The 23,886-nt window shown below is 34.1% G+C and overlaps 2 long non-coding RNA genes across 2 annotated transcripts in view; both read right to left on the reverse strand.

The window, feature by feature from the left end:
- LOC138819468 (uncharacterized) overlaps positions 1 to 15,456 on the reverse strand; it is a 73,128-nt gene extending 57,672 nt beyond the window's left edge. Inside the window, exon 1 of the long non-coding RNA XR_011369445.1 lies at positions 15,330 to 15,456. This is a non-coding gene — a long non-coding RNA (uncharacterized lncRNA). The remainder of the gene's footprint in view (positions 1 to 15,329) is intronic.
- The window catches only part of LOC138819469 (uncharacterized), a 197,631-nt gene that overhangs the window by 170,536 nt on the left and 3,209 nt on the right, over positions 1 to 23,886 (reverse strand). The gene's annotated exons all lie outside the window — the stretch shown is intronic.

The following is a 23,886-nucleotide window of genomic DNA, read 5'->3' on the forward strand; positions in this document are numbered from 1 at the left end:
ATTAGTGTATTAAAGGGTAAGAATCTGAGTTCTGAAACTCAAGGGTGATAATATAGGCAGCTTGGGAGAGGATTAAAATGAAGAAGTGATAACAGTATTCAGTTGAGAGAGAAGGCTGTCAAAAATGTAAATAAGGTGGGGGGGAGTAAAACAATGAAAACAAAAACCTGACATTTAATCAAGGGTTATTGTAGCAGAAATACAAAAGAGGAAACGTGATGGTTTTAGCTGAACTCATTAACAGAGCAGCAAGGCAGATGGAAAATTTAGTCTCAATTACAGGAAACCAAATGGACTGCAGTGGAGTTTAGGGAAATAACCCATTTCACTTCCCGATTGCTTTTCTTGAATGCATCGTATTAGGAAATCAGTGCCTGACATCCAGAATTAGATCTTTGCTAGAGAGGTTACTGTATTATTTAGAATGACACGTGAAAGATATTTAACAACTCTAAGATTGAGATATTTCAGGGAACTACACTGAAGTTAGTGTTAGCAGTTTTAATTGTTAATTTCTACTTAAAGGTTCATATAATCCATACTATTACTTGAGTCAACAACATATTTTGTTAGTAGTTCTTGGAACTAACAATTATTGCTTGAGTTGATTTTTTTATTTTGATTAATTTTTTAATTCAAAATTAAAACATACTTTCCATTTGTTGTCTTTTTTTCTTTTCTGGAATTAGGGTATTGAACCCAGGACTACACTTGGCTAGGCAAGTGTGTTGCCATTGAACTACATCCCAGCTCTCACCTTTATTTTTAAAGGGGAGAATAACATCTTAAACAGTTTCCCCTCGATACCATTTCACCTTTTATTGTATGACACTAATTACAATTTGGAAAGTAACAATCTCCACCAAATAGTCCATCAAAAATGGAAACATAATACAGAACGTTAAAACTTGACGATTGCTCATTTTAGTCATTTGGATTGTATTCCGTATGTTTTGATGAAAAATACTTTATGTAATTAGGATTCTGACGTTGTGATAAAACATCAAATTTTTTCCATGAAAATGACACAATAAGTAATTTAGAAAAGTCAGTGATCAAAACAGCAGGGCCAGATGTAACAAGGAAGGACACAGGACCTTAACATATTTGAAGCTACTGTGTACAATGTATGTAGAAAACAGCTTTAAGCAAATGAATACCTACGCATCATCTGAATAACAAATTGCATGTGATTAAAATGTAAACATATTATTATTTTAAATCTTACTTGCCACACCCCAAATCAGCCTCTTTAAGAAATGTATGATTAAAATACACACGTGACTGTGTAAGATACAAAATAAAACCAAGTCAGACTGAAAATGAAATCCAAATCATATCAAGGAACAAAAATTTGAAATTCATATTCTCTGTCTTTCCTGAAGCTATGACATAGAAATTATATATCTACACAGTCGATATCATATTCTAGTTCCGATGCACATATCTTTGAGTTAGAAAGAATTTCCCAATAACGAAATTTATTCCTCATGATATCACAAACATATTAGAAATGTATACTTCTTAGAAAAGAGTTTTAAAGGCATGATAATATATATACAACTTAGTAATAACTTTGAATTATAATACTACTAGTAATGGAAATTTTAAATTGTTTGAATCATCAAGTTCTTTGTAGCATTAAAGATCAAAAGAACTGAAGTAATACATGCATTTTTACATAAAAATGATATTTCAACAATTCAGTATTGCACTGAAATATTTTATAAGCACAAGCAAGCAAAACTATTCTGTGAGTATAAAAAAAGAAAAACCTCAAACATCTACCACTGAAAAACAGCAACAAATATTTGAAGACATGCATTCAAAGCACCAAGATTAGAAAATAAAAGTAGAATTAGAAGGAGTAAACATTATGAAAGTACATTGAATGAATGTTTTCAAATGGCAAAATAAAGCCCTTTACTTTATTTAATGAATATATGCCAATAAAAAAATGAAATTATCAAAAGCCAGTGAAGAGACCTTTCAATTAGAGGAACAATACAGACATCATTTATTAAATAAAGTAAAACTGGAGAAAAATCATCACTAACAGCTTTTGTAAAGAATGAATTAGGATGGGGTTGGGAGAGATAACAGAGAACAATAGAAGCAGTAACATTGATGATGATGAGTTGTACACATTGCATTGAAACCACTTTGTACAACTAAAAGAAATTTAACAATAAATAAAATAAAAATATAAAATAATTTAAAATAAGTAAAGGACAAATTAAAGAAGCACAGTGGTTGAAATGAAAATTATACCAAACAGAAACTCAGATATTGAAAATGAATTTTAAGAGTATAGATTATATGTGGCTAATATAAACATTTATAATTTTTTAAATATTAAAAAGTTCCTCCAAAGAATTAAAGGCCTATAGTAAGTCAGAATTATATTTCAATTATATTCAGCAAAGTTCTATTCGTAAAACCAGCCCCTTGCTGGACCTGACACTCAATACATTCTACAAAGCTTTGTAAGTTCACAATTAGAGAAAATACTTAAGATATGGGGGAAGATGAAGAGCAAACTGAAATCATTACAAGGTAAATTTACATCCAACAGAAGTACTGGCTCTAAATCATACCTGATACACAGAATCAGAGCTTTAGAATAGAAAAATAATATCCTTTGAAAATGTAGTGTTAAGCCTGTTAACATACAGGTCTGCTGTTCAAATTCATACTCCTTCTTGGTTATGAAATTGCCAGGCTGCAAGATTCAATTACACTAGGTCTGGGTTGGCAATGCCTTCTGACCTGAGCAGAGGCAAACTGGGCACAGATGTGGTTCACGAGATCCAAGTGTTACTGTGAGGGCCATCAATAGTAATTCACTGTTATCTGCAAGGCTTTAAAGGACAGCAATTTCTTTTATATAGAGTCAGATAAATATCCAATTCCAAATAACTGTGTGTGTTCATATGATTATACCTTTAATAAAGTATTGAATTTGAAATAATACCCTAGTTGAAGTTGTTAGAAAAATCACAGGGAAATCACTTATAAAACTCTCACTTCATACAAAATGCAGTAAGACTATGTACAGCACTCTAATTATTTTCAGCGATGAGTATATGAAAAAAATAGGCCTAATCTTCAAAGATATTAAATCAAAGAAATAGTTAATTCAGAAACCCCACTAACAAATGTCTATAGAAAAGAAATGAAATCATATGTACTAACATGTTGATTGCATTATATACAATAGCCAAGGTTTGGAAATAAACAATGTTCGTCAATTGATAAAGAAAAAGAAGTTTACACCAAGACACAACATTAATACCACTCAGTCATGAAAAGTATGAAATATTTTTATTTTGTTATATATTGGTAGAACTATATATAATTATGTTAAATGAATTGAGGTAGGCCGGAAAGACAACATACCATATGAGAATCATGTGGTACCAAAAAGGGTGGTGTCATAGTATTTTATGGTAGAACAGTTATTACCAAAAATTGGTAAAAAGCAAGGGGATGGAGAGTTGGGGAAAAGTTAATCAGTTAGTTTAAATTATAGTTCAATAGGACTATGAGTGCTATTGTAGACTATGGTGACGCTAGATAAAAATGGTATACTAGGCAGGCACTAGTGACTCGTGCTTGTAATCCTAGCTACTCAGGTGTCTGAGATCTGATGATCACAGTTCAAAGCCTGCTCAGGCAGGAAAGTTCTTCAGATTCTTATCTGTAATTAAGTACCAAAAAGCTGGAAAAGGAGCTATGGTTCAAAGTGGTAGAGTGCTAGCTTTGAGCACAAAAGTTTAAGGACACCACCTAGATCCTAAGTTCAAGCCCTAGGACTGGCACCAAAAATAGAATATTTGTTTTCAAGGAGATAGATATATTTAAAGTAATTTAAGCATTATATAATGTATATGTGTACTGAAACATATCACCTCATTTATATGTACAATTTTTATATCCCCAACTACCAGTTAAAATAAGTACAATTTAAAAATTAAAATAATATTACTTATATGTGTAAGAATTTGGTCATAACAATTAAGAAACATAAGTATTCAATTTTCCCATCAACTATAAAAGCTAAGTATTTAATAAGATTTTTGAGAAAAAGGATGTGAATTGTGAATGAGACTCTACATCCTGTATTAGTAATTCTAGAACAGTAACTTTCACCACCGTTTTATTAGGGCAGAGTTCATCTACTCTGAAGAAAGCTAATTGCAAAACTGCTGATGAAAATCAGCCATTTTTATTATTTCTCCCAAGATTTTCAAAAAATATTTTATTAGTTCAGGAGAATTCTAGCCATATTGCTTGCAAATTTAGTTCTTATAACTTTTATCATATTAACGAAAACTATTGGTTTCATAAAAGTGAGAAAACACTGAGTACTATGCCAACTTTCTGTTTTATAATTGTTAATAGCTATATGCCTGGTTATCACTATTACCTCAATTTATTAGAGAGTATGCAGAATCATAGACGTATTGACCAAACTGCACACCTGTAGCCTGAAAGTAGTCAAACCAGGTTAAAGCCTCGGGTGGATCCCCTGCAGATCACAGTTTTGTAACTATAATAAAATACTGATTTTCATGGCTGGGAGCAACAAACAACTGGGAGCAAAGAACTGATAATAATTAGAGCATTTTTAAAATCTACATGACTTTGAAGAAATGTTTAGTCAGCGTTTAGAGCATTTTCAAAACAGACAGTTATGGGTTTTGTAATATAAAAATGTTGGCTAATTTGAGGTTAGGTGTGGTAGTATATTCCTATAATCCAAGCTATGGAAGGAGGTAGAGATGAGAGGATCATGGTCTAAAGCTAGCCCCAGGTTAAAGCACAAAAATCCCCATCTAAAAAGTAAGGTAAAATCAAAAGGGGCTGAAGGTATAGCTCAAGTGGCAGAGTATTTGTCTAGCAGACACAAGACCATGAATTCAAACCCCAATGCCACTAAAAAATTAAATAAATAAAATTAAATGTAAACACTATTGAAGATATTGGAAGAGAGATTTCTGAATTTCTATCTGAAACCATGGACAAGAAAATATTAATGTGTGTGTGTGTGTGTGTGTGTGTGTGTGTAAGAGAAAGATCATAAGAGATTAAATATCCATTCAAAATCCAAGTTACAGTATAGCTAAAATTCACATGAAATTTTCAAATTATATATCAAAAGGAAAACATAGAAATCCAGAAGTAAAATGAAGAGAGGAAATCAGGGAACTATCTGGATTCATCTAGGCCAATTACCACCCAGAGAAAGAATCACGCACAGAATAAGTAAATATTGAGACCAAGCCTACTGCCAGGTAGATTAGTAACTGGTTGTTGAGAAGTTGGAAGAAAAGGACTTGAAGGTTTACATAACTACAGAATGGTAGTGATGGAGAATGAAAATGAAAACAGTAAATACAAAGACAAGGGACAGAAACTAAAAGCCAAAAGTATCATACAAAACTCACAAAATCAAAGGCATGCAATGCCCCTACTCATAACTATAATCCCTTAAGTAACTGGTACTTTGCAAAAATATCTTCAAGACAGCACCTATGAGTTAATAAATCAAGTAAAATACTCACATTCCCCATTCTGTGCAAAGACACAATAGTAAATGTCAGAAATATCAATTGCAATGAACAAAATAGTACATGAGAATAATATTTTTCTAATTTCTACCCAAACAATCTTAAACATTAGAAATCCTATAAATTAAAAATGACCTCAGAAACAACCTTCAGAATGTTCTCAAGTATCAAAATAATAATTACAATAACTTTGAAGTTGAAAATCTTAAAACACAGAAAGGCAATAAACAAATAAATAAAGGTGCAAAACAGAACAAAAGATCTGGGGATGTAAGTAGTGGTATAACAATTTACTTAGCATGTGTGAGTTCCCAATTGTACCCCCAACACCCCAAAAATCTATACACAGAACAAGGGTTAAGGGTCCAGAAAATAAGAGTCAAGTCAGAAATAAAAGCTAACCTAAACATGACTATAGTAGGAGATATTGAATTTAAAAAATGTAATGTTAGATTTCAGAGAGGAATACAACAAAGAAAATGACAATAAAATGGAGAGATAAATAGGTTAGGAAAGTAAGTGAGTAATATATACATCAGGAGGAGAATATCCTACACATATCAAACTGGAGTTCATGAGGAAGAACACATAAAAAGGATAAGACTAATTATTTAAAGCTACAGGATCTGTGCTTCTTTGAAAGAGCTCAACATGTAGTTAGAAAGGCTGATCAAGATTGGACAACACATTCTTATAGAACTCTTAGATCGTAAGACAAAGGAAGAAAAACTTTTTAAGATCTCTGGACAAAAATATCGAGAAACAAAGGAAATGACATGATTAGAAGAAAAAATTCACAGCACAATATAAAACCAAACAATAAAAAGAAGTAATATATTCAAAAACTTCAGGGAAGAAAAACCATTCTAAATGTGTGAGATATCAGAGGACATTATGTCCAGAAGCTTCATTCAACTTAAAATATCTGAAAAAAATAACTCAGAATAACTGATCAGCATTTATTATATTTAATTGGTGATCCACAAACCTGTAGACAAATGTATAGGAATGCAAATATTGTGTTGTCAGACATATAAAGCAAGTAACTGATAAATAAGGGAATGGACACAGAAAAGGGAATTAAATAAGCTAATTAATCCTAAATAAAAAATTGCAGGAAGTCAAAGGATGTGCCATTTCATGCTGAAGTGATGGAAATAATCTAAATAAATATATAACAAAATATGTTATTTACCATTTGTATGATATAAAATAATATGACAGCTGATCAATAAGTGTGAGTGTTCTTAGCATATTTTTAAAAAAGATTTCCAGGTTGGCTCAGAAGATGCTAAAAGCAGATATGGGCAAAAGTATATCAGCAAATTTCCCAACAGAAAGTCCTAACAGAGAGGGCATAATCCAGAGCAGAAAGCATTAAATTAGATTTTTATAATATTGAAGAACAAAATTTACAAGTAAGATATGTGTTGTCACTAAATGCCAGTGGCTCACATCAAGACTTGGGAGGCTGAGATTGAGACAATGTAAGTTACAGGTCATCTACAGCACACATTCAAGGCTTCTTGAATATGTCCAGTGGCTGGACATATCCTTTTCATCTCAGCTACCAGAGGAAATGTAAAATAGGCAGATTGCCATCCAGGAGAGTGTACAGGTAAACAGCAGTACCCATCCCAGAATAATCTATGCAAGCAAAGCACCAGTGGCTCAAGCCTGTGATCCTAGCTATTCAGGAGACTAAGATCTGAGGATGGTTGTTCAAAGCTGGCCTGGGCAGGAAAGTCCATGAGACTGTTATTTACAAGTAACTACCAAAAATGTTTGAAATGGAGCTGTGGCTCAAAGTAGTAGAGTTCTAGCCTTGAACATGAAAGCTCGGGAACAATACCCAGACCCTGAGTTCAAGTTCTAGGACCAGTACCAGCACGCACACACACACACACACACACACACACACACACACACACACACACACACACACACACACACACACACACACACACACACACACACACACAGATTAAATCAAATTTAACAGAAAAAAATTATTCTGAAAGTTAAAATATAAGAAATGTATATATCCTTACATTGTATGGTTATATATATTCATGTATATATTTATATATAAATGCATACATTTTTCCTAAACATATGCTTTGTACAATCAATCCAAATCTTGATTTCTAAATGCAATTCCCCACAAAAAAGACAAAGGGCTTGATTCCAGATCTCAGGCAGAAAAAGTGGGAACCATCTTACTTCACCAGGAAATGAAGAAGTACTCAAATATTGCTAAGGAAATAGCTTAGAACACAGAAACCACCTTGAAGGGATTCTAGGCACACTTTGTGATCATATAAAAATAACCAGAAATTATGATGATGAATCAAATATTAAAAAGAAATTCTTACATTGAGGAGGAGAAAGTTCTTCCTCCAAGAAAGTATCTCAGTAAAGCACCAGTGTAATAACTGACTCAAAGGTAAAATCATAATAAATGCTAGAAACACTGAATATAATTTTGTTGAGAATAGAATTTTCATAGTCTTAAAGTATCACTGGCAATCAATCAATTGCAATAACAAAATAAGAAGTTTCTCTAAAGATTGGATTAAGAGGTACCATCATCTCAATTTACTAAGCTAAGCATCCCCAAAAAGCTAATAGAGGAGCAATGTACTTCCTGGTGTGATACGCTGAGAAAGACAAAAAAATCACCTATTTGTGTTATTGGTGAAAGTTTTTAACAATTCCAATAATATAGAAATAATCAGAGATATATACATGTTTGAGAAAATTCATGCTCAACCTGATTTATTTTTTCTTCAGATTATCTTTTTTAAATTTTTAAATTTTATTGTAAAAGTGATATACAGAGGGGTTACAGTACAGTATTGAATACATTTCTTTTTGATCAGTGTCACTCCCTCCCTCATTTCCTCCCAATTTCTCCCTCCTAACTCCCTCCCCCACCACATTCATTCCCAACATAGTATCCAGTGAGTACCAGTGCTGAATTAGTTCACTGTTTGTCCCACCATTTTTTGTGATTTAAATACTTCATGAAGCCCAATGATATGTGCAACTTTTATGTTTTGATGTGTATCTTGAAAAATAAATTTAGCTGGGCACCGGTAGCTCATGTCTATAATCCTAGACTTGGAAACTGAGATCACAGACTGCAAAATAACCATAATAACTAGCAACAAGCCAGGCAGGAAACATGCCTCAAGTGGTATAGCACCAGTCCATTCAGAAACCAGCCAAGCATGTATGAGACCCTCAGTCTTGGCAAAAATAAAAAACAAAAATTCAAATAAAAATAAGTACACTTAATTTGAATTTAAAAATTAAATTGGATGTGGAATATAAAAGAAAAAACAGTATTAAAGAATTTTAATTAAAAATTATAAAAGTTTAATATGGGATGATGTAAGATAATGTTCTTACATCAATGGTTTCTGTTTGATATTTGAAATAGTGTTGAGGTCATAAAGAAAAATTAACTTGTCATTAGAAGACAGATGCTATTTAGGGGTGAAATACTACTAAGTCTGTAATTATTTTTCAAATAATTCAACAAGTATGTTTGTTGATGAAAGAAATAGAAAATGAGATAAGGTAGCCAAAATGTGGTAAGTTGGTTATAACTGAGAGATGCAGGATGCATAAGTGGCCACCAGATACTTTTTTTAGTTCATACATAGGTTTGATTTCAGTCAACGTAAAAATAGGAGAAAAATGAAACAATCATTTATCATTAATAAATTTAACAGGTTCTCATTTAGAAAAGTTTTAGAAATTATTTTAACCATCACAAAACTCTACAATATAATGCATCATAATAAAATTATTATCAAGTTATCAAAGTTCATTATCACCTATTATAATCAAGTTATTGAAGTCTATTCTTAACAAGAAGCAAATGCTATTTGCTTCTCACTTTGTTATTTGTATATTCAGGAAAATATAAGTAGGAATACATTGCATTCCTCTTTTTAGCCCTCATTCAGTATAAATTAGAAAAATCACAAGAACTCTAGCTTTTGAAGCTCCAGACAAGTATTAGGGATCCAGAAATAAAGGATGGTATTTGCAGGGGAGAATTCAAAGATTATAATCCCTTAGAAAAATGAACTTACAGTCCAACAAAATGAATATTAAGAAACCAGCACTTGAAAAGTGTGGGTGAGATATTAAGAGAAGTGGGGTTTATGGATGTAGAGACATGAGGAAGAATGCAGTCATAATATTTGATGCATTTCCTATAAAACTATGAAAATTAAGGGAAGGGATAGGGTTGAGAGGATGGAGAGAATGATTATAGGGGTGATACTGATCATGATGCATTGTATTTATTGACTGATTTGATGAGTGGTAACCCTGTAAGTATAACTACTCAAGAATAACTCCTTTAAGAATAACTACTTAAAGACAATTAAAATACATGCTTTAAAAAAAAAAGAAGCACTGGCTGAGTCATAAATTCAATTATTGCAAAATTACAGTTAATTTCCACATTAGAATTAGGAAACCCTGGCCTCAAGTGTCACCTCTAGGACTCACTAGAGGACCTGGAGTCATGGTCATACTGACTTTGCATTTCTCATCTGTGAAATGTGAATATGAACAATTATTTCAGTCCTCACTCTGAGGAACTATAAGTTAAGTAATACATCCCATATAACAGCTCAATCTCTGGCCAGAATCGGAACACCATAAAAGTTAGTTGAATGTGGATCTAGTCTAGTCTACTTAAAGGCAATGATGTTTCTTATTTTTCTATATAAATATATCATCAACACTGCCTATAACAAGAAGTGGAATTTCATGTGTGTGTTATCCCCAACAGTGATTCCCCTTCAATTAAAATTTGTACAAAATGACAGTTCTTAATAAGACATGAGGCCACATGTAAACTAACAAGAAATTCCTTACAATGGATATGCAAATAGCTTTTAAATTAGAACACTGCTGTAAGAGGTGGCCACTGGTAACATTGGTACTATTGGGATAAGACATAAAATAGCATCATTCCAAATGCATAAATACATCTAAAATAATTTTACCTTTTCTTAATTAACCAAGTAGCATGTTCAGTTCTACTACAGTTCAATGCAGTAATTATTAGATCCCTTCAAAGCTACTGGAAATGGATAGCACCCCTTTGTTACAGAAATGGGCAAGTTATCCAAACAGAATCATCTTACACATGATCAAAGCAGGTGGCAATCTGTCATTAAGAAATGCCATGGCTTAAAGACTCTTAGTCCCATTCTACTACATAAAGATAAAAGAAAGTGGGAAGCACTCAAATAAGCTACAAAAGAACAGCAATTTAGAGGCCTCCTCCCAGCTGCAAGGTTATTTTGTTTGCATCTCTCTTAAGTAAGATTCAAGGGTAAATGTACATAAAGGAAAGGGTAAAAAAGAAAATCCCACTAATAAACCATTTTTCCAAATTCTAAACCTAATGACATAGCTAGTAGTTTATAAAACTAAAAGTCAAGCTGCCAGTGGGGCGGCTGAACCAAAAAGAAGGTCTCTTTCCCCATTTATATGCTAAGCATATACTAGCCCTGATGTTCACCTCTGATTTGTGTGGATATTTTGTTTTTGTTTTGATTTGGGTCTTGGGTTTTTTGTTTTGATTTGTTTGTCAGTTGCGGGGCCTGAACTCTAGGCCTGGACGCTGTCCCTCAGCTCTTCAGCTCAAGGCTAACACTCTACCACTTGAGCCACAGCACCACTTTTGGCTTTTTCTGCTTTTGTGGTGCTGAGGATTCAAACCCAGGGCCTCATGCATGCTAGGCAAGCACTCTACCACTGAGCCATCTTCCCAGCCCCAATATTTTGTTTTATAATTGAGGAAGAAGATACATTTTTGGTGTGGCCTGAAACCAACAAGTTCACGGAGACAGGCATAATAGAGGAGACACCCACAGTTTTAGCTTGGTCCATTCAGATTTCCAGAGGTAAAGGGGAAGAGGTGACAGATTTACTGTGATTTTAGCAGTCAGAGAAACAAAAGCAGATGGGATGTTTCCATGAACATGTTAGGATAACTCAACAAAAGTACAACTGGAGAAAGAGCTGTTCTTCCTTACTGTCCTGCCACACTATGTTCTCCTGCCGGATGAGGACTGGCATCTGTGGACAATATTAGCCAAAGATGAAAGAGATGGAAAAGGAAGAGGAGGAGAGAGTAAGAAGGAGAGGAGGGAGGAAAAAGAGCAAGGCCACTGTCAACACAAGCAGATGATGAACTCTGGGAAGCAGATGTCAATGCAAAGTGATGTGAGAGAAAAAAAAAGTGTGTTTGATCATATGGGAAAAAATGAGATTGTAATAAGAAGTTCAAAGCTCTCATATTTAATAAACGTGCTGCCACTAAATCAACCTTCCTTTTCCAAAGACCTTTTTTTTTAATTTACGCAAAACTCTTTATATATTTTTGTACTAGAAAATATTCTGACCACAACCTACCAAAATAGCCTAAACTAATTGCCATTAGTTCTCTATAAGAACTCATGATATAGTCAGTATGCCATTCCTCCCTTCCTTCTTCCCTCCCCTCCTCCTTCTTGTCTCTTATTTTGATTTGTGCATACCATTTCCTGAGTTTGGTATAACTTCTATATCCTCTCCTGCCTTTTCTAATATAAGGAAAGTGAAATGTCAATGCTTCCATAAATGACGCTAAGCTTTCAAAGACTATATGGGTCATAATCAAAACCTGACTTATGTAACTATAACCCCTCTGTACAATAAAAATAAGTAAATAAAATAAAACAAAAAGAAACACACAAAAAGAATAAATATGATTGAAATAAAAAGAATACCCACAAGCAAGTAAATGAAGACTTGTGGGAGACTCAATAAGTGTTTCTGCATACACACATACACACACAAAACACACACACACATGTGTATATATATATATATATATATATATATATATATGTGGCACAGATTTGCCATATATACAGGTATAAGAATTGCAAACCGTAAAGCTAAAGCTTGAAATTATTATTATATATTGTTGGGGATCATCTTTGTATTTGAACTTGATATTTTTAATATATATTTTTATTGTAAAGATACTGTACAGAGGGGTTACAGTTACATCAGCAAAGTAATGAGTACATTTCCTATTGAGCATTGTTATCCCCTACTTTGTTTTTCTCCTACCATCCCTTTCTTCCCCACCTCCCCAACTCCTCTCTCCCCTCCCCCCACCCACCCCATGAAAACTTGTAAAGTTCGATCTCAACATACTGTCTTGTACATCTCATTATTACAATGGGTCATCCTGTATCCTTATTTCAGCATTTTGTTATTTCCCTTCCCCTCCTCAAATTAGAAAAATGGATATACAAGATGCAGGACACTGGAATCAAATACAGTGAAAATAGTGGTTAAACCATGGGGGAAGAACATACAAAGAAACAAAAAGAAATCACATAGTACATTATAAGTACGTTAAAAAAGAACAGCAAGAAAGATAAAATCTCTTGTGTCCCTATCTTGGGATTCATTTTGCTTAGCATCATCTTAAATGATCATATGTTCATAGCTTTTGACCTTTTCTGCTTGTCTTAGACATATACTAGTTATTGCAGATAAGGGAAACCATGGGACCTATGTTTCTTTGGGTCTGGCTTACTGAACTTGGTATTTTTTGTTTTGTTTTGTTTTGTTTTTGTTCTTGATTATGTGTTCTTTTCATAGCTTCCACAATGGTTAACATAGGGAGTTCCTTTATATATAAATAATTTTTGTAAAATCAGTTGATTCATCTTTCCAGCATGTGTAATAAAAAAATAGATGGACTACTTGGGGTGACAATGGCACCACATTTTGAGATGTTGTCCTTTTACCTGTGTCTAAAGGAGCTTCTTGATACTTCTATATTTCTACCTTCTACATTTCTAATGATTGAGGCAAAAAGTTAAGACTCATGACACAATCTACTTTCATTTAATAGAAAAAATCCCTATCCCACAAGCATAAGTGTCATAAGTGTCAATGAGACAAAAATGTTCATATTCAACTTTTCTTTCTGGTTTATCAATAATAAATATATTACTAACCGGAATTAAAATGGGCACTATCTCATCAGAGCCCATAATTTTTTATTCTAATTTGTGCAACATTTTAAAGAAATTCAATTTAATAGTTTACCAGAAAACATAAACCTAAGTAAGTCCTATATATTTATCATTCAATGTGCTTATATGAACTGAAATAATAATAAGACTGCTTCTATGAGATCTCAATAAATTAGTCAATAGTAGTGGAAGGACTTCTGTCTGGACTTCTGTTTCCTTATTAAAGGTCAGAATAAAAGTTATCACATGAAAATCATTAGCTGCTCAAAACTGCTATTTCTACAACACAACTAAATATTATTAAAAGTGACAGTTATTAGGCAAAATGTTTTATTTTTAATATATTCTTGTGTGCACACAAAAGCAGTTTTCTCACATGAAATTCTACCTCTTTCACTGTCTTAGTTAATATATTATATAAGATATATTTAAGTTATATTAATTATTGTATTATATAAATTAGTTACATGTGGCCATGGTTAAAATATGCTTCAAATATTAAAATTTGTAAGTCCTCATTCACAAAATACACAATAGGAAGAAATCTCTTTGTTTACCCTGAGTATCGAAATCAGCCCTATGTCAGATCCAACACATGTCAAGGCAAACAAAAACTACCGATTCCCAATCGCTAGCTAGTTCAAGAGAAATTAAGCACAAAGGGTTGCTTCTGTGGGTTTTTAAAAACAATATCTGAGATTGAGAGGATTGGGGGGGAGGGAGGTGGCAAAGACTTTGATTGTCATGACCAGGGTGAAGAGAAAAACAAACATTATCGTTGCAAAAAAAAAAAAAAAAAGTATATTCCATAACAAGTTCTTAAGACTCCCAGGTGCAACATCAGCAGAGCTCCAGTCTCGATTTTTATTGTAATCTTGTGGCTTTTTATTTGTAACTTATATGAAAAGAATCATATTGATTGGGGCAGATTTAACTCAGTAAAACCTATTCTACTGAGATTGTCTGTGCTAGGTGATTTTATCAAGTTCTCTTTTGGTTTCATTTTCTTCCTCATCCCTATTCCCAGGGGAGGCTGCAGCCCAGCTTGCAGAGCAAATTGCCCTAAATTGAGTTCTTTCTCTGGCACAGACAGGGCTGCCTTTGGCTCCTCGGCTTGAAAACTTTATGCATTCTTTTTCCCTTCTTCCTTAACAATCCCCTTCCCTTTTTTCCAATTAAAATGGAGAAGTTTGCACCGGTACCTGCTCCCAATTAAATGAATACTGCATTACCAGCCTCACTCCGGATCTTCCTTACTCTCCCTTCATTAGCCTTATTCCTCTGAGGCTGCCTGGCTGTCTGCCAGGGACTTATGGCAAGAATTCAAAATCTTGCACACTTTATCCCCTCCAAATCATTCTTGAATATAAGCAGTCTGCTCCTTAGGCCCAGCATGAGAAATCCAAGAACGTGTTCAAATCGGATAGGGGGTTGGGAAGAAGAGAAAGAAGAGAATACTGATGTATGTAATAAGCTAAAAGCCTATGGGGGGGTTGGGGGAAGACATGCTAAGAAAGGTTAAGCTTTCCAGTTAATTGACCTTAATTGCTTTTTTAAAAGCCCGAATCGGAAGAACAACAAATGACGGCTTGAAGGCCTTGCTTTAGTTTTGAGTGCCTTCATGCCTACAGGAAGTACATCATCATCTTCACACCTCAGGCATGCCAAATTCCCAACTCACAAAATTATGCATCATGACCGAAAAGCCAACCTCGGAAGCTTAAGCAACTGTGATGTTCCTTTTTCTGTTTTTTTGAATAAGACCAAAGTAGGATCATCCAACAAATATGAGTGCTAGGAGACTATCACCGCGGCCGTTCTCAACGGATTGGAATCAGGTAGGTGTCCATCAAGCTGTCCTGAATGATGACCCCGTTGGCAGCCCATAGAAAACAATGGTTCCTCTGTGTGCCTCCACTGCTTTTTGACGCTGCTCAAATGCCATTTACAGGGCCTCTGAACATACTTAAGAAAAGTATGTGACCAAATCCCAGTCCAGCCCCATGCAATGGTATGACCTTGGACAAGTTACTTTCTTCGTTGTTTGTTTTGTAATTTAAAGTCCACTTTATCTAGCATGAAATGCTGTCATTGGGATTTAGTAGTTAAGGCATGTATACCACTCACCAAAATTCCAGGTTCATGGTACATAGTTAGCTACCATAAACTCTTCTTATTATGGCTAATATTACTAATACTAAGCAAAAATGTACCATATAATCTGACAGAACTTTGGACCCTTTCCCAGAATATGGCAAGAGCTAAGGACAATTTGCAAATGGTTTTTAATTTTATAACATTAAAAATGTGTAAATAGATTTTCAGAAGTTGACCTTTGTTTGACATAAACCCCAACATAGCTACGATATTCAGGAAGGTCAATATTAGAAAACTTATGACTTAATGATAATTATAAATCATTATATTCTTCTAGCACCCTAGGAAATATACCACCATGGCTTATTTGTGTAAGAACAATATTAAACTGACTACAGAAAGCATTTCCAGTGTCTATTTGTTTTAGCTCTGATAATAAACATAAGGTTTTTTTTTTCTATCAAGAAATTTCCATGTTGTAAGCCAAACATCACCACTTTTTAAAAAAATGCACAAAAGCCAAAATTACTATTTATTTATAAGTTTATTATAAGGCAATGTTTTATATTTATGAAAGATCAGTATTATGAGTAATTTTGTCCTATTTTATCTCCTATAGCAGAAAGGATATCTTTCTGAACATGAGCTACACAATTACGGTTTGATTTTTAAGAATATAATACATCGTCTGAAAAATACAAGGAAAAAAACATACTTTGAAAAATGTGAAAGATGCTTTATAAATACCCTTTGATTAAATCCAGATCAGATCTCTCACAGTATTTAGCACAATTTGCAAAAATGCAAATATTACATACTGAGAATAAAAATTGCATTTTATTCTCATCGTTTGCTTGCTAGGTGATTTCTAAAAAAAAGTTTTTTAACTTATCAGACATTCATTGTCCTCACAATGAGACATAGCTAATCACATCTATAATAGAATATTGTTGTAAGGATTGCATTTAAAATACTTAACAAGCCATAAGAAAGCTCTCTACTATTATCATCCACATCATCTCTATAATCATCTACAATGTGGTCAAATTGTTTTACTTTATAAAGATTAATTCGTATTAAAAGAATATGAAATATAACACAGGAAAGTTTGACACACCTCAAATATTATTAGAGCTGTATTAAACATAGTATAAGCAACCAGGACAAACAACACATACTTGCTGATCTGATTCAAATCACATATATTAGAATACAATTAAAATGAGATGGTTTATAGAAAATATTCTTTAAGGAGCAGAGAAAGAAATTTACTATAGGATTGGAAATGTAGTATAATCAGTAGAGCACCTGTCTAGCAGGCAAGTAAGAAAAGGAGAACAGAGGAAGGAAAAGAATGAGAGGAAAGAGGAGGGGAGTGAAGAGGGGAAGAGAGGAAAGGATTTTGCTACATATTAGACATTGTTTAACAAAAAGATTGCATCATATAAACTAGCATATAATGTACACACTAAATCCAAGACTTCAGATCTGTGAATCCCAGGTAAAGGGACCTTGCAGCTGATATTTACACACATAATCAGAGTTACCATGGTTATATGAGACAAAAACCCAAATTTATTTTAAATGTTAATGTTAAGGGTTTTGTGGTGGTACTGGATTTGAACTCAGGGCCTCACACTTGCTAAGCAAGTGCTGGGTCATTTGGGCCACTCTGCAGTTTTTCATCTTTTGTGTGTGTGTGTGTGAAAATACCATACAGAGGGGTTACAATTACATGGGCAAGGTAATAAGTGCATTACTTATCAAGCATTGTTGCCTCCTCCTTTGTTTCCCCTTCCCATCCCTTCCCCTCTTCCCCCCCCCCCAAGGTTGTAAGGTTTATTTTTTGACATAATGACGTGTACATCTCATTGTTGCAATGGGTCCACCTGTATCCCTAGTTAAACGATTTGTTTTTGCCTTTCCCCTCCACCAATTATACCAACATCAAATACAGTGAAAGCAGGGATTGTACCGTGGGGGAGGAACATACAAAGCAACAAAGAAATCATCTTATAAATATGTTAGAAACAAACACAAGAAAGAAAAAACATTTGAATACTTATCTTGGGGTTCATTTCCCTAACATCAACTTATCTGACCTTTTCTGCTTGACTCAGACATATACTAGTTATTGCAAATAAGGGAAATCATGGGACCTATGTTTCTTTGGGCCTGGCTTACTTCACTTAATATAATTTTTTCCAAGTCTTTCCATTTCCTAACAAATGGGGCAATGTCATTCTTTCTGCTGGCAGTTTTTCATCTTTAATTTGTTTTTCAGATAGGATCTTAACTTGTTTTTTCTGGGGCTGGCCTCAGCTTGAAATCCTCTAGACCCATTATAGTAATTTTTAATCAAAATGTATTATATTATTCAAGTGTCACAGGTATCTCCTTGAAGCTGTCCTCCATTTTATCATCCATCTATCTCAGACAGTAGGGAGCCATGATTCCCATTCAATGCATCATTCTGTTTTAACAATTCTATATCCATAATGTTGACCACACCAAATAATCTATCTTAATTATCTTAATTTAGGACCTCACTAAATGTCTCAACTACTAAAATGGCCTCCCAAATGGTGTTCTTTATCTTAGTTTCTTGCACTCCCTGCAGTATCCAAATTCTTATCCAGATGAACTTCCTAAGAGATTGATTCTGTGATTCCCACAATGAAAGCCCCATTCTCATACCCAACACTCTTCTCAACTTGGGCCCTAACACCTTGATTCCCTGTCCCTCTGTATATCAGTCATGTTCTTCTTTTTCTCTTTTTTTAGCTCATTATATGTCTCTTCTCTGTAATGTCCAATGTTTCCCACTCAGCTACAATATTGCATGAGTACTTGAAAATAAATTTCTATGTATTTCTGAAGGGTCTCAACAAATGTAGCCTCTGTCAGTTACTGAGTGAAATGTGTTAAAATATGTTCAAGCTTCGATTTGTCAGTATTTTGTATAGTTGCTTCTGTGAGGCTTTTGTAATTTAATTGTATGAGTGGACATATTAATTCCTTGAATATACATCTACATCCACATCTATATTTTCGATTCAACTGTTTGTTTGTTTGTTTACTTTTTGCTGTCAATCCTGAGACTTGAATTCAAGTTCTGGGTACTGTCCCTGAGCTGTACCACTTGAGCTACAGCTCTATTTCTACTATTTCTTGCTGGTTAATTGGATATAAGGATTTCCTGCCCTGGCTCACTACAAACAATGAGGCTCAGATGTCAGCCTCCTTAGTAGCTAAGATTACAAGTATGAACCACTGGCTTCTAGCTTCCACTCAACATTTGTACTGGCTTCAAACAAACTCTGTAGGATATCACACAATGACACCACCCTATTGTGCTTAGTATTTATCCAGAATACTGATTTCCCATTTTTGCCTTCACATTTCTGGTGTCTTTATGTTTTAAGCATGAATTTTAGGTAGCATACAACTAGATTTTTAAATATCCAGTTGATTACTTTTGTCTTTTAGTGGGAGAGTACCATTTTTTTAAATTAGTTGACATCATTTATTTCTGACATGGAGACTATACGGTTTTTCTTTGTCTCTTTCTTACTTTTTGAATCTTTAATTTCTCCAAAAAGCTTTCCTGGAGCAACCCCAATATAACAAATAGTATCTTAGATAGTAGGTGCTAAAGTTGAAGAATTGATGAGACACTTGTTCTCAGGAACATTACATTGTAGTGGGAGACAGATATTGAATACTGGATTAAACTGTAGCTAGGACTGAACACATATATATTTTTTAAATTTTTTGTTCATGTTTTTGTTTTTACCCATCAGAAACTTTTGTTCCTCCGTCTCCCCTTCCCATCCATCCTTGCTGACACTCACTGTCCTCTACAGGACTCGACCTGCCTTCTCGAGATCTTTTTTCTGTATATGTTCTTATAGCTCTTATTCTAGCTAAATGAACTAGTTACTTACTATTACCAACACATTTTCACCCTGACTCTACTTACTAAACCCTTTACTTTGGCTTCTTTCTTCTTTTCTCCATCCTTCAACACATATTTCAAATGCAACTTCCTCCTAAAACACATTTACAGATTCCATATAAGTGTGAACCAATCTTATTTTGACTTTTTATAGTGGTCATTAAGTTTTATAACTTTTAGGAAGATACCATTAAAGATTTTCTCACTTAGGTAATTCATAACTTAGTAATTATTAGCGTAAGAACATTAATGCCAGAATTTCCCCACTTATTTTGATTTCCAAGCAATGCCAATGTGCTATAGATAGCACACAAACAAACAGTAAATGATTTTCAAATCTCAGCCCGACCCCCTATCTTGATCCTAACAGACAAAAACATTTGAAAGTACCAATAAATGGCAAGCACATAAAAGCATATTGCTTTATTCTTGGAAAAAAATACTTTGAAAGCACTTGAAATCATTAAGCAGACACTATTAAGTCTTTAAAAAAATAAGTAGGCGACAGAAGTACACTAAAATATATGGGTACCACTTTGTTCAAGTGATGAGTAAAAGTCCACCTTGCTTTCTGGGATTTGGGGTGATTGGAAATAGAAATCACAGAATAGAGAAGAGGGCAAAAAACTAGAAAATAACTATATTAGATAAAGAATGCTAATAGTTCATTAATGCATGGAGCACTGATTATATACCACGCACTGTACAGAAAGTGCCTAGGTGAAAAAGACTGATTATTCACTTTCAAGAAGCTGGAGCTTAGTGGGGGAAAAAGATAAATAGATAGATAGCAAGAAGAAAATGTAAGTATTAGGACAGAAGGCTCTGTGAAGTGCAACCGGGTTACTCAGGCAGGAGGCTCTGTAAAGGTTCCAGGTGAATTTGTTCTGCAACTGAGAAAACAGCATGAGAGCTAGGAGAGGCAGACTTCCATGCTTTCAGAGCAGTTAAGCTCTCTTGTACTTGCAGATACTGTAGTGGCAAACTGACAATATTTAAAATTCTATTAATGTCACACCATGAAACTATCATTATCTTCTGCATAGATGGCTTCAAAATATTTCATAAACTTCTTACTAACCATGAATTCATGCATTTTTGCATTTTTCAGCTTTAACACCCACCATAAACTGACTGAGAAAGAATTTTAAAGTTTATAAACCCCAAAAGATGAAAGGAATAGGAATGGAAAAGCAACTACATAAATGCTATCAAAAACATTTCTAAAATATCAAAATGAGGATGGATGAATACAAACTATTTAGCAAACCAGATAAAGCTAAAACTTCAACATGCTTTGAAGAAAATCGATGGGGAAGTTACAGTTTTACATCAAAAAATCTAAGCCCAAAGATTCAAAGGATACATGTCATCTTTCATATGTGGAAGTTACATCTAATTTATAAATATACAATTAAACACATACAGGGTTGTATGCAAGTGTACACAAACAAAAACAAATATTTAAATGGAATAACTCCTTAGAACTAGTATCTCAGAGTCTAACAAAATGAATACCAGGACACTCGTTCTTGGGATGTATGTGGGGAAGATCAAGGAGACCAGGATAAACAATGAGAAGAGGAAAATGGGGGAATACAGTCTTAATAATCAATGAGTATCCTATGAAACTAGGAAAATTGAGGGGAGGGCTAGGACTCAGAGGGATGTGGGAGAATGAAGAAAGGAATAATATCAATAAAGATGCTTGTACTTCTAAATTGACAAGTTGAATAGTTATCACTTTGTACAATGACTTAAAGATAGTAAAACATATAATTTAAAAGTCTACGTATATGCTGGGTGCTGGTGGCTCATGCCTGTAATCCTAGCTACTCAGGAGGCTGAGATCTGAGGATCGCGGTTCAAAGCCAGCCTGGCCAGGAACATCCATGAGACTCTTATCTCCAATAAACCACTAGAAAACTGGAAGTGGCGCTGTGGCTCAAGCGGTAGAGCACTAGCCTTGAGCTGAAGAGCTCAGGGACAGTGCCTAGGCCCAGAGTTCAGGCCCCACGACTGACCAAAACAAAAAAAAAGTCTACGTATATGAAAATACTAGATTTCTCTGAGGATGGAATGTTAATATAGCTGAAACAGGTATGTATATAAAACAAGAATAGACAAAACTTATTTGAACCGTTAGCTACCTTCCTTGATCCCTCAATATAAGTTCAGAGGACACTTTTTACATAGGTTTATACAGCAAAAGACAAGGTAAGATGTGAGTGACGTAGGAGGAAATGTGAATCCCTATACTGAATAGTGAAAACTATAGGGTGCTTTCTTTTTTAATTCCCAGAACACACACCAACAGGCGTTTACCCTCTACATATAAAATTTGAGGCCTCTCTAGAGAAGTCTCAATTATGTCAATTATCTCAAATTAAAAAGCCATGTTACTACTTCCTCACATTTAATAAATCTCAACTATTAATCTATTGTATTATGAATACCTTCCTACTAATTGTTTTCCCTTTGCTCTTAAATGTATAGAAATACCCAAGAACAATTCAACATGTAAATTAATCTTTTAACATGAAAAATAAAAACCAAAATACAATAAAACTACTAGAAGAAACTGTCCAAGTTTTGAGGAAAAAATATTTTCAATCTCTATTATTTGGTATTTAGCCAGAAGATAAATTAAGTGAAATTATAGCATAAGATTATCCTTAGATGTGTATTTTTTTTCTTTCATGCATGTGTTTCTAACGCATTTATAAGATTATCTCTTTGTTGCTTTGTATGTCCCTCCCCCACAGTATAACCCCTGCTTTCACTATATTTGATGTCAGTATAACTTGTGGAGGAGATGGGGAAAAACCAGTTGTTTAAGGATACAGGTGGACCTGTTGCAACAATGAGAAGTACAAGTTGTCATGTCCAAAACGAGCTTTACAACGTCGGTGCGGGGCGGGGGGGGGGGGGGGGGGGGGGGAAGGGGGGGAAGGAGAAGGATTGGGATTGGGGGGGAGGGGGGAGGCTGGGAAGGGATGTGAAGGGTAAACAAAGGAGGAGGCTGCAATGCTTGGTAAGAAATGTACGCATTATCCTGCCCATGTAATTGTAACTCCTCTGTACAGTATGTTCACAAATAAAATAAAACTAAATTAAAAAAAAAAGATTATTCTGAGATACGGGAGACAAAAATTTACCTCCTATCTATTTTTCCTATGAATGTTCTAGAAAACAAACTCAATTGAACAGTTATCAGTAAAACAGAATAAGATTTAGGAAAGAGGAAACCAGCCCAAGGCGGTGAGGGGGGGAAGGGGGAGGAGATTTCCCTAGGATGATTTTTCTAGGATGGACATGTACACAAAAAAAAAAAAAACCTAAAAATACAGAATATGAAATTGTTTCACTTAACACAGATACATCTATTAAAACAAGGAATGTCTAAATGAGCTTCTATGCAGACCACTGAATAACAGAAATCTAGATTTTTCCAAGGGTGATACGTAAATTGACAAAAGTAACTCAGGTATTTTCAATGATCTAAAAGAAATATTCCACTTTTTAATGCTTAAAATATAATGGGGGAAGAAATTGAATAGACAGTTCTCAATAAAATAAGTTCAACTAGTTAATAAATGCAGAAACGGTCCAAATCCCTGGCCATAAGTAAAAGGCAAATTAAAATATCAGTGTGTTTCCATCTCACCCCAGTCAGAATGACAAGCCTCAAGAAAAGAAAGAAAATAAATGCTAGTGAAGTTGTGTGGAAAAAGGACCCTTAACTATTGTTGATGGAAATGTCAATTATGGAAGCTACTATAGAAATCAGCAAGGAGGTCTGCCAAAAAAAGAAAAAAAAGAAAATTATGATTCTGCTACAATATACTTGAGCATATGTCTAAAGGAATGTAAGTGAATATACAATAGAGATTCCTGAACATCCATATTTATATCAGTATTATTCATAATAGCCTAGCCAGAAAATTAGCCTTTGGATAAATAAAATGTGAAGCATACACACAATGGAGTATTATTCAACAATTAAAAAGAATAAAATTATGTTATTTGCAGGAGAATGCATGGACCCGGAGAACATTTTAAGCAAAGTAAGACAAGCACAGAAAGACAAATATCACGTTTTCACATATATGTAGAACCTAAACATAAAAGAAAATACTGTAAGATTATAGAAGGAGTACAAATGGAGGAAAATTTGAGGTTG

Source organism: Dipodomys merriami, unplaced genomic scaffold (assembly GCF_024711535.1).
Source record: "Dipodomys merriami isolate MVZ:Mamm:240054 unplaced genomic scaffold, mDipMer1.0.p SCAF_8, whole genome shotgun sequence".
Lineage (NCBI taxonomy): Eukaryota > Metazoa > Chordata > Mammalia > Rodentia > Heteromyidae > Dipodomys > Dipodomys merriami.